We start from the raw sequence: 12,339 nt of genomic DNA, 5'->3' as shown, positions 1-12,339 counted from the left end.
AGCGAGTATTTTCTATGTTTCTATAGTCCTTACTACTATGGGGATCAAGGGGTATGGCGAGAAAGCAGGAATGGGGCACAGAAGTTGCATGTTGAGCCATGAACTCATTGAATGGCGGTGCAGGCTAGAAGGGCCGAATGGCCTACTCTTGCACCTATTTTCTATGTTTCTATGTTTCTATGAGTGGTTAGGATCTGGAATTCACTGCCTGAAAGTGTGATGGAAGTAGATTCAATTGTGACTTTCAAAAGAGAAATGAATAAGTAGCTGAAGCAAAACATTTTTCAGGGCTATGGGGAATGGACAGGTGAGTGGGACTAACTGAAGTGCTCTTGCAGAGAGCCAGCACAGGCTCGACGGGCAAAATGGCCTCCATCTGTGCTCTACTCATTCATTCTAGACCCAAGCACGGCCAGCACCACCGCAGATACGCACATCTTGATGGGAGCTGTGTGAGATAGAGTAGTGTTGCCACCTGGTGTCTGTTAAATCACGTGAGCAAGAACAGATGATTTTGACAGGGACAGCAGTGGAGTCTCCTCGCCGGAGAGCGCAGGATGTTTCAATCTCTGCTGAACTGGCTGCAGATGCTGAACCTCGGGGGCTATCGAGAAAGAAAGTGATCTTGGAGGGGCAGCAACAATTGCATGAGGCTCTGACATCTTTGCAGCTGCAATGTGTGGAAATGTGCAGAGAATGGAGGAGTCCATCTCCAACATGAGCACCACAAGACAATGGCAATGATGTGCTGTTCCAGGAAAAGGATGGTCACCTGCATGGAGCAGCAAATGAGCCAGTCACACATGCTCAGGCTTGCTGTGGACAACAGATGGCAGACGCTCATAGACCTCATGTCGAGGAGAGATATAAACGTTGACTTGGGCGTTCATAGTCCCACTGATGTGTAGCAAGGTGCTCTCCAGCTTATTGCTGGCACGGAACTGTAGGTGGCCCATGAAAAGGATAAGGGTGAGAGGGGACATGGAAGTGGGGGCTCTTTTCAAAGCACTCACACTTCTACCCCATTGCCTCCCCTTCAGTCGGAGCCCCACATGTACCTCAGATCCCGAAGGCCAAGTTTGCCATTGCACAGCCGCAGAAGGAGAAGTCTTTGACAAGGCTGTCACAGGCTCCAAAACCCTGGGGATTTCCACCAAAAGTGTCTAAGCAGTCGCAGCAAGGAAGTGAGCAGTCTGCGTCTACCTCTGCTGAAGCCATAGGGATTGTACCTCAGAGAAGCACTCAGAAAAGAAAATGACAAATCCTGAATACACAAGGTAAAGCACATGGGTGTATGAGTAAATGTTAGTGATAAGTTTCAGTTATATTTCTGACACAGATAAATGTATTTATTAGCACTATTTATGCATTTTACCTGGAAAGAGCTCTTGTCACTTGGAGTGAATGGTGAGATATTGGCCCTGAAATCCCGGCCTTCCCAGGTCGGTACGGAGTGTGTACGGACCCGGGAAGGCATCGCAAATGCCGGTTTTCGGTGAGCAATGCGCATGCACTGAAAACCAGCTTTTCCGATCTGTCAAGTTCTGGCTTGACAGATCGCACACATTTTGGCAGCAAGGACATTCGCATGGGCAAGATTGCGGTATTTACATAAGAACAAAAGAACATAAGAACATAAGAAATAGGAGCAGGAGTAGGCCATACGGCCCCTAGAGCCTGCTCCGCCATTCAATAAGATCATGGCTGATCTGATCATGGACTCAGCTCCACTGCCCTGCCGGCTCCCCATAACCCCTTATCCCCTTATCGTTTAAGAAACTGTCTATTTCTGTCTTAAATTTATTCAAAGTCCCAGCTTCCACAGCTCTCTGAGGCAGCAAATTCCACAGATTTACAACCCTCTGAGAGAGAAATTTCTCCTCATCTCTGCTTTAAATGGGCGGCCCTTTATTCTAAGATCATGCCTTCTAGTCTCCCCAATCAGTGGAAACATTCTCTCTGCATCCACCTTGTCAAGCCCCCTCATAATCTTATAAGTTTCGATAAGATCACCTCTCATTCTTCTTAATTCCAATGAGTAGAGACCCAACCTACTTAAACTTTCCTCAGAAGTCAACCCCCTCATAGAAACATAGAAATATAGAAACTAGATGCAGGAGTAGGCCATTCGGCCCTTCGAGCCTGCAGCACCATTCAATATGATCATGGCTGATCATGCAACTTTAGTATCCCATTCCTGCTTTCTCTCCATACCACTTGATCCCTTTAGCCATATGGGGCACATCTAACTCCCTTTTGAATATATCGAACTGACCTCAACAACTTTCTGTGGTAGAGAATTCCACAGGTTCACAATTCTCTGAGCAAAGAAGTTTCTCCTCATCTCGGTCCTAAATGGCTTACCCCTTATGCTAAGACTGTGACCCCTGGTTCTGGACTGCCCCAACATCGGGAACATTCTTCCTGCATCTAACCTGCCCAATCCCGTCAGAATTTTATATGGTTCTATGAGATCCCCTCTCATTCTCTAAACTCCAGTGAATATAAGCCTAGTCGATCCAGTCTTTCATTACAGGGCATTCCTGCCATCCCGGGTATTCAGTCTGGTGAACCTTCATTGCACTCCCTCAATAGCAAGGAGATCAAAACTGTACACAATATTCAAGGTGTGGCCTCACCAAGGCCCTGTACAACTGCAGCATGACCTCCCTGCTCCGATACTCAAATCCTCTCGCTATGTAGGCCAACATGCCATTTGCCTTCTTCACCGCCTGCTGTACCTGCATGCCAGCTTTCAATGTACCATGACACCCAGGTCTCGTTGCACCTGTCCTTTTCCTAATCTGTCACCATTCAGATAATATTCTGTCTTCTTGTTTTTGCCACCAAAGTGGATAACCTCACATTTATCCACATTATACTGCATCTGCCATGCATTTGCCCACTCACCTAACCTGCCCAAGTCACCCTGCAGCCTCTTAGCATCCTCCTTACATCTCACACTGCCACCCAGCTTAGTGTCATCTGCAAACTTGGAGATATTACATTCAATTCCTTTGTCTAAATTATTAATGTATATTGTAAATAGCTGGGGTCCCACCATTGAACCTTGCAGTACCCCACTAGTCACTGCCTGCCATTTTGAAAAGGACCCATTTATCCCGACTCTCTGCTTCCAGTCTGCCAACCAGTTCTCTATCCACGTCAATACATTAACCCCAATAACATGTGCTTTAATTTTGCACACTAATCTCTTGTGTGGGACTTTGTCAAAAGCCTTTTGAATGTTCAAATGCATCACATCCACTGGTTCTCCCTTGTCCACTCTACTAGTTACATGCTAAAAAAATTCTAGAAGATTTGTCAAGCATGATTTCCCTTTCATAAATCCATGCTGACTTGCTTTCAGTGATCCAAATGCTTTGCTATTTCATCTTTAATAACTGATTCCAACATTTTCCCCACCATCAATGTCAGGCTAACCGGTCTATAATTCCCCATTTTCTCTCTCCCTCCTTTTTTTAAAAAGTAGGGTTACATTAGCTACCCTCCAATCCATAGGAACTGAACCAGAGTCTATAGAATGTTGGAAAATGACCAGCAATGCATCCACTATTTCAAGGGCCACTTCCTGAAGTAATCTGGGATACAGACTATCAGACCCTGGGGACTTATCAGCTGTCAATGCCATCAATTTCCTGAACATAATTTCCTAACTAATAAGGATTACCTTCAGTTCTTCCTTCTCGCTAGACGCTCAGTCCCCTAGTATTTCCGGTCGGTTATTTGTGTCTTCCTTAGTGAAAACAGAACCAAAGTATTCGTTCAATTGGTCTGCCAATTCTTTGTTCCCCATTATAAATTCACCTGATTCTGACATCAAGTGACCTACATTTGTCTTCACTAACTTTTTCTCTTCACATATCGATAGAAGCTTTTGCAGACAGTTTTTATGTTCACTGCAAGCTTACTCTCATACTCCATTTTCCCCCTCCTAATTAAACCCTTTGTCCTCCTCTGCTGAATTCTAAATTTCTCCCAATCCTCAGATTTGCTGCTTTTTCTGGCAAATTTATATGCCTATTCCTTGGATTTAACACTATCCCTAATTTCTCTTGTTAACCACGGTTGAGCCACATTCCCCGTTTTATTTTTACTCCAGACAGGGATGTACGATTGTTGAAGTTCATCCATGTGATCTTTAAATGTCTGCCCTTGCCTATCCACCGACAATCCTTTAAGTATTATTTGCCAGTCTATCCTAGTCAATTCACATCTCATACCATTGAAGTTACCTTTCTTTAAGTTCAGGATCCTACTCTCTGAATTAACTGTGTCACTCTCCATCTTAATGAAGAATTCTACCACATTATGGTTACTCTTCCCCAAAGGGCCTCGCACAAAAAGATTGCTAATTAATCCTCTCTCATTGCACAACACCCAGTCGAGGATAGCCAGCTCTCTAGTTGCTTCCTCGAAATATTGGTCTAGAAAACCATCCCTTATACACTCCAGGAAATCCTCCTCCAACGCATTGTTACCAGTTTGGTTAGCTCAATCTATATGTAGATTAAAGTCATCCATGATGACTGCTGTACATTTATTGCATGCAACCCTAATTTCCTGTTTGATGCCATCCCCAACCTCACTACTACTGTTTGGTGGTCTGTACACAACTCCCACTCACGTTTTCTGCCCTTTGGTGTTCCGCAGCTCTACCCATACAGATTCCATATCATCCAAGCTAATGATCTTCCTTACTATTGCGTTAATCTCCTCTTTAACCAGCAACGCTAGCCCACCTCCTTTTCCTTTCTGTCTATCCTTCCTGAATATTGAATACCCCCGGATGTTGAGTTCCCAGCTTTGGTCACCCTGGAGCAATGTCTCCGTAATCCCAATTACATCAGATCCGTTAACAACTATCTGTGCAGTTAATTCATCCACCTTATTACGAAAGCTCCTCGCATTGAGACACAGAGCCTTCAGGATTTTTTTTTAACACTCTTTGTCATTTTAGAATTATGTTGTAATGTGGCCCTTTTTGATTTTCGCCTATGATTTCTCTGCCCTCCACTTTTCCTTATCTCCTTTCTACCTTTTGCTTCTGCCCCCATTTTACTTCCCTCTGTCTCCCTGCAAAGATTCCCATCCCCCTGTCATACTAGTTTAACCCCTCCCTAACAGCATTAGCAACACTCCCCCTAGGACATCGTTTCCAGTCCTAACCAGGTGCAGACCATCCGGTTTGTACTGGTCCCACCTCCCCCAGAACTGGTTCCAATATCCCATGAATTTGAATCCCTCCCTCTTGCACCATTCCTCAATCCACGTATTCATCTTAACTATCCTTCTATTTCTACTCTGACTAACACGTGGCACTGGTAGCAATCCTGAGATTACTACCTTTGAGGTCCTACATTTTAATTTAACTCCTAGCTCCCTAAATTCAGCATGTAGGCCTCATCGCGTTTTTTTACCTATATCGTTGGTACCTATATGCATCACGACAACTGGCTGTTCACCCTGCCTCTCCAGAATGCGCTGCAGTCGCTCCGAGACAGCCTTGCCCCTTGCACTAGGGAGGCAACATACCATTCTGGAGTCTCAATTGTGGCCGCAGAAACACCTATCTGTTCCCCTTACAATAGAATCCCCTACCAGGAGGAGCGGTGAGTCGTGGGGAGGCCCATAAAATGCCCAGCATTCAAGGCAGCGTCGAGGAGGAATGGTGAGTCGTGGGGAGGCCCATAAAAGGCCAAGCAGTCGGAGGAGTGGCAGTGTCGAGGAGAAGTGGTCAGTCATGGGGAGGCCCATAAAAGGCACAGCAGTCGAGGCAGCATCGAGGAAGAGCCAGCTGGTGCAGCTACAGCAGGAACAGAAGGCAAAAAAGAAGTAAAAATAAATTGAAGTGTGACATCACAGTCAAGGGGGTAAGTGATTGGCTGGTGGATTGATGAGTAGTTTTTCTTTTCTTTTTCTTTTCCTTATCGGTAAGAAACCTTTGGCATTGTTGCCAAATTAAATTAATTTAAGGGTTAAGTCATGGCAGGAGAGCCCAGACCCATGTCATGCTTCCCCTGTGCTATGTGGGAAATCAGGGACACTTCTGCCCATGTGCAGGAAGTGTATCCAGCTGCAGCTCCTGACAGATCGCATTCCGGCAGTGGAGCTGCGCATGGCTTCACTCTGGAGCATCCGCGATGCTAAGGATGTCATGAATAGCACGTTTAGTGAGTTGGTTACACCGCAGGTAAAGGTTACACAGGCAGATAGAGAATGGGTGACCATCAGCAGAGCAGTGGAAGGAAGGTAGTGCAGGGGTCCTCTGCAGTCATCTCCCTTTAAAACCGATACACCACCTTGGGTACTGTTGGGGGAGATGACTCATCAGGGAAGGCAGAGGCAGCCAAGTCCATGGTACCAGGGGTGGCTTTGCTGCACAGGAGGACAGGAAAAAGAATGGGAGAGCTATAGTGTTAGGGAATACTATTGTAGGGGGAATGGATAACCGTATTTGTAGCCGCAACTGAGACTCTAGGATGATATGTTGCCTCCCTGGTGCAAGGGTCAAGGATGTCTTGGAGCCTCTGCAGGGCATTCTGGAGGAGGCGGGTGAACAACCAGTTGTCGTGGTGCACATAGGTACCAATAACATAGGTAAAAAATGGGATGAGGTCCTACAAGCTGAATTTAGGGAGCCAGGAGTTATATTAAAAAGTAGGACCTTAAAGGTAGTAATCTCAGTGCCATGTGCTAGTCAGAGTAGAAATAGCAGGATAGTTAAGATGGATACGTGGCTTGAGGAATGGTGCAAGATGGAGGGATTCAAATTCCTGGGACATTGGAACCAGTTCTGGGGGAGGTGGGACCAGTACAAAGCGGACGGTCTGCACATGGGCAGGACCGGAACCGATGTCCTCGGGGGAGTGTTTGCTCGAGCTGTTGCGGAGGGGTTAAACTAATATGGCAGGGGATGGGAACCTATGCAGGGAGACAAAGGGAAGTTAAATGGGGGCAGAAGCAAAAGATAGAAAGGAGAAAAGTAAAAGTGGAGGACAGAGAAATCCAAGGCAAAAATCAAAAAGGGCCACATTACAGCATAATTCTAAAGGGACAAAGAATGTTAAAAATACTGTTAAAAGGACAAACTTGAAGGCTCTGTGTCTCAATGCAAGGAGTATTCGTAATAAGTTGGATGAATTAACTGCGCAGATAGCTGTTAACGGATATGATGTAATTGGGATAACGGAGACATGGCTCCAGGATGACCAAGGCTGTAAACTCAACATCCAGGGGTATGCAACATTCAGGAAGGATAGACAGAAAGGAAAAGGAGGTGGGGTAACGATGCTGGTTAAAGAGGAAATGAATGCAATAGTAAGGAAGGACATTAGCTTGGATGATGTGGAATCTGTATGGGTAGAGCTGCGGTACACCAAAGGGCAGAAAACGCTAGTGGGAGTTGTGTGCAGACCAGCAAACAGTAGTATGGAGGTTGGGAATGGCATCAAACAAGAAATTAGGGATTCGTGCAAAAAAGGAACAGCAGTTATCATGGGCGACTTTAATCTACACATAGTTTGGGCTAACCAAACTGGTAACAATATGGTGGAGGAAGAATTCCTGGAGTGTATTAGGGATGGTTTTCTAGATCAACATGTCGAGGAACCAACTAGAGAGCGGGCCATCCTAGACCGGATGTTGTGTAATGCGAAAACACTAATTAGCAATCTTGTTTTGCGAGGCCCTTTGGGGAAGAGTGACCATAATATGGTAGAATGCTTTATTAAGATGGAGAGTGACATAGTTAATTCAGAGACTTGGGTCCTGAACTTAAGGAAAGGTAACTTCGATGGTATGAGATGTGAATTGGCTAGGATAGACTGGCAAATGATACTTAAAGGGTTGACGGCAGATAGGCAATGGGAGACATTTATCGGTCACATAGATGAACTTCAACAATTGTACATCCCTGTCTGGAGTAAAAATAAAATGGGGAATGTGGCTCAACTGTGGCTAACAAGGGAAATTAGGGATAGTGTTAAATCCAAGGAAGAGGCATATAAATCAGCCAGAAAAGCAGCAAACCTGAGGACTGGGAGAAATTTTGAAGTCAGCAGAGGAGGACAAAGGGTTTAATTAGGAGGGGGAAAATAGAGTAAGAGAGTAAGCTTGCAGGGAACATAAAAACTGACTGCAAAAGCTTCTATCGATATGTAAAGAGAAAAAGTTAGCGAAGACAAATGTAGGTCGCTTGCAGTCAGAATCAGGTGAATTTATAATGGGGATCAAAGATTTGGCAGACCAATTGAACGAATACTTTGGTTCTGTCTTCACTAAGGAAGACACAAATAACGTTCCGGAAATACTAAGGGTCCGCGGGTCTAGCGAGAAGGAAGAACTGAAGGGTATTCTTATTAGTTAGGAAATTGTGTTCGGGAAAGTGATGGGATTGAAGGGCAATAAATCCCCAGGGCCTGATAGACTGCATCCCAGAGTACTTAAGGAAGTAGCCCTAGAAATAGTGGATGCATTGGTGATCATTTTCCAACATTCTATTGACTCTGGTTCAGTTCCTATGGACTGGAGGGTAGCTAATGTAACACCACTTTTTTTTAAAAACAGGGAGAGAGAAAACAGGGAATTATAGATCGGTTAGCCTGACATTGGTGGTGGGGAAAATTTTGGAATCAATTATTAAAGATGAAATAGCAGAGCATTTGGAAAGCAGTGACAGAATCGGTCCAAGTCAGCATGGATTTATGAAAGGGAAATCATGCTTGACAAATCTTCTGGAATTTTTTGAGGATGAAAGTAGTAGAGTGGACAAGGGAGAACCAGTGGATGTGGTATATTTGGACTTTCAAAATGCTTTTGACAAGGTCCCACACAAGAGATTAGTGTACAAAATTAAAGCACATGGTATTGGGGGTAATGCATTGACGTGGATAGAGAACTCGTTGGCAGACAGGAAGCAGAGAGTCGGAATAAATGGGTCCTTTTCAGAATGGCAGGCAGTGACTAGTGGGGTGCCGCAGGGTTCAGTGCTGGACCCCAGCTATTTACAATGTACATTAATGATTTAGATGAAGGAATTGAATGTAATATCTCCAAGTTTGCAGATGACACTAAGCTGGGTGGCAGTGTGAGCTGTGAAGAGAATGCTAAGAGACTGCAGGGTGACTTGGACAGGTTAGGTGAGTGGGCAAATGCATGGCAGATGCAGTATAATGTGGATAAATGTGAGGTTATCCACTTTGGTGGCAAAAACAGGAAGGCAGAATATTATCTGAGTGGTGACAGATTAGGAAAAGGGGAGGTACAACGAAACTTGGGTGTCATGGTACATCAGTCATTGAAAGTTGGCATGCAGGTGCAGCAGGCGGTGAAGAAGGCAAATGGAATGTTGGCCTTCATAGCTGGGGGATTTGAGTATAGGAGCAGGGAGGTCCTACTGCAGTTGTACAGGGCCTTGATGAGGCCACACCTGGAATATTGTGTTCAGTTTTGGTCTCCTAATCTGAGGAAGGACGTTCTTGCTATTGAGGGAGTGCAGCGAAGGTTCACCAGACTGATTCCCGGGGTGGCAGAACTGACATATGAGGAGAGACTGGAGCAACTGGGCTTGTATTTATTGGAATTTAGAAGAATGAGAGGGATCTCATAAAAACCATTTAGGACTAAGATAGGGAGAAACTTCTTCACTCAGAGAGTTGTTAACCTGTGGAAATCTCTACCGCAGAAATTTGTTGAGGCCAGTTCGTTAGATATATTCAAAAGGGAGTTAGATATGGCCCTCACAGCTAAAGAGATCAAGGGAGAGAAAGCAGCGAAGGGGTACTGAGGTTGAATGATCAGCCATGATCTTATTGAATGGTGGTACAGGCTCGAAGAGCAGAATGGCCTACTCCTGCACCTATTTTCTACGTTTCTATGTTTACCACTATAACTCTCCCATTATTTTTCCTGCCCCCCTGTGCAGCAGAGCCACCCATGGTGCCATGTACTTGGCTGCTGCTGCCTTCTGCCTTCATCTCCGGAATCAAGCTAGTGAACCTTCTCTGAACTGCCTCCAAAGCAAGTATATCCTTTCGTAAATATGGAAACCAAAATTGCACACAGCATTTCAGGCTTGGCCTCACCAATACCCTGTATAGCTGTAGCAAGTCTTCCCTGCTTTTATACTCCATCCCCTTTGCAATAAAGGCCAAGATTCCATTGGCCTTCCTGATCACTTGCTTTACTTGCATACTTTCCATTTGTGCTTCATGCACAAATAACCCCAGGTCCTGCTCTACTGCAGCACTTTGCAATCTTTCTCCATTTAAATAATAACTTGCTCTTTGACTTTTTTCTGCCAAAGTGCATGACCTCACATTTCCAACATTATACTCCATCTGCCAAATTTTTGCCCACTCACTTAGACTGTCTATGTCCTTTTGCAGATTGCTTGTGTCCTCCTCACACATTGCTTTTCTCCCATCTTTGTATCATCAGCAAACTTGGCTACGTTACATTTAGTCCCTTCTTCCAAGTTGTTCATATAGATTGTAAATAGTTGAGGTCCCAGCACTGATCCCTGCGGCACCTCACTGGTTGCCAACCAGAGAATGAACCATTTATCCCGACTTTGTGTTTTCTGTTAGTTAGCGAATCCTCTAACCATGCTAATATATTACCCCAACCCCGTGAACTTTTATCTTGTGCGGTAACCTTTTATGTGGCACCTTGTCAAATGCCTTCCGGAAGTCCAAATACACCACATCCACTGGTTCCCCTTTGTCCACCCTGTTCGGTATATCCTCAAAGAATTCTAGCAAATTTGTCAAACATGACTTCCCCTTCATAAATCCATGCTGACTTTGACTGACTGAATTATACTTTTCCAAATATCCTGCTACTGCTTCTTTAATAATGGACTCCAACATTTTCCCAACCACAGATGTTAGGTTAACTGGTCTATAGTTTCCTGCTTTTTGTCTGCCGCCTTTTTTAAATAGGGTCTTTACATTTGCAGTTTTCCAATCTGCTGGGACCTCCCCAGAATCCAGGGAATTTTGGTAAATTACAACCAATGCAACCACAATCCCTGCCGCTACTTCTCTTAAGACCCTCGGATGCAAGCCATCAGGTTCAGGGGATTTATCTGCCTTTAGTCCCATTATCTTACTGAATACCACCTCCTTAGTGATTGTGATTCTGTTAAGTTCCTCCCCCCGCTGTAGCCCCTTGACTATCCACTGTTGGGATATTGTTAGTGTCCTCTACCGTAAAGACCGATCCAACATATTTGTTGAGAGTTTCTGCCATCTCCATGTTCCCCATTATTAATTCCCTGGTCTCGACCTCTAAGGGACCAACGTTTACTTTAGCCACTTTTTTCCTTTTTATATAACTATAGAAACTCTTGCTTACTGTTTTTATATTTTGTGTTAGTTTACTTTCATAGTCTATCTTCCCTTTCTTAATCATTTTTTTAGTCATTCTTTGCTGGCTTTTAAAGCTTTCCAGTCTTCTGTCCTCCTACTAGTTTTGGCCACTTTGTATGCCCTTGTTTTTAATTGGAAACCGTCCTTTACTTCTTTAGTTAGCCACGGATGGCTGTCTTTCCTCTTACACCTGTTCCTCCTCATTGGAATATATTTTTCGTGAGAGTTGTGAAATATCTCCTTAAATGTACACCACTGTTCATCAACCGTCCTACACTTTAATCTATTTTCCCAGTCCACTTTAGCCAACTCTACCCTCATACCTTCATAGTCTCCTTTATTTAGGCTTAGTACGCTGGTTAGAGATCCAACTCTTGCCCTGCGAATGTCCTTAAAATTCTTGTGCCTGGTAAAAGCAGGTGCATAGCCTACTTTTACCAGCATAAGAGTTTTAAAACTTACAAAAACATATAAAAATAAAATGTAAAAAACACATTTTAATGTTAAATACCCTGCCCACTAAGGTAAGTTTATTTTAAACAATTATTTTTAAAACTTTTTTAAAAAATCAGAATTTTTTTTATTTTTTCGAGATTTCTAAGATTAACTTTTATTTAAATTAATGTTAATGTGACTTTTTTCCTTTTTTTATTGGTGTTTTTATGTTGGGGGTTGTTTCGCAATCATAATAATGAGAACTCCTACTACGAAGTTCCCATTATTATGAATGAGAAAATACTTTACCTTGATTGGCTGCCCAGTGCCATGTAACTCCAGCTCCAGCTCTTCATCCGTCCAGACGTGCACGCGCTCCTATGCGCAGGGCGAACTGGCCTCAGGACCGGGATTTCTGGTGGGTGCAGCAGCAAAAGCTAAGTGCGCATCTTTTCTCTAGAAGTGAGTCGAATCGGACCAAGTTGAGCCCCAGCACCAACAGCAGCAGCCA

The sequence above is a fragment of the Pristiophorus japonicus genome, chromosome 10, assembly GCF_044704955.1.
Source record: "Pristiophorus japonicus isolate sPriJap1 chromosome 10, sPriJap1.hap1, whole genome shotgun sequence".
Lineage (NCBI taxonomy): Eukaryota > Metazoa > Chordata > Chondrichthyes > Pristiophoridae > Pristiophorus > Pristiophorus japonicus.
This window is presented reverse-complemented; position numbering follows the sequence as displayed.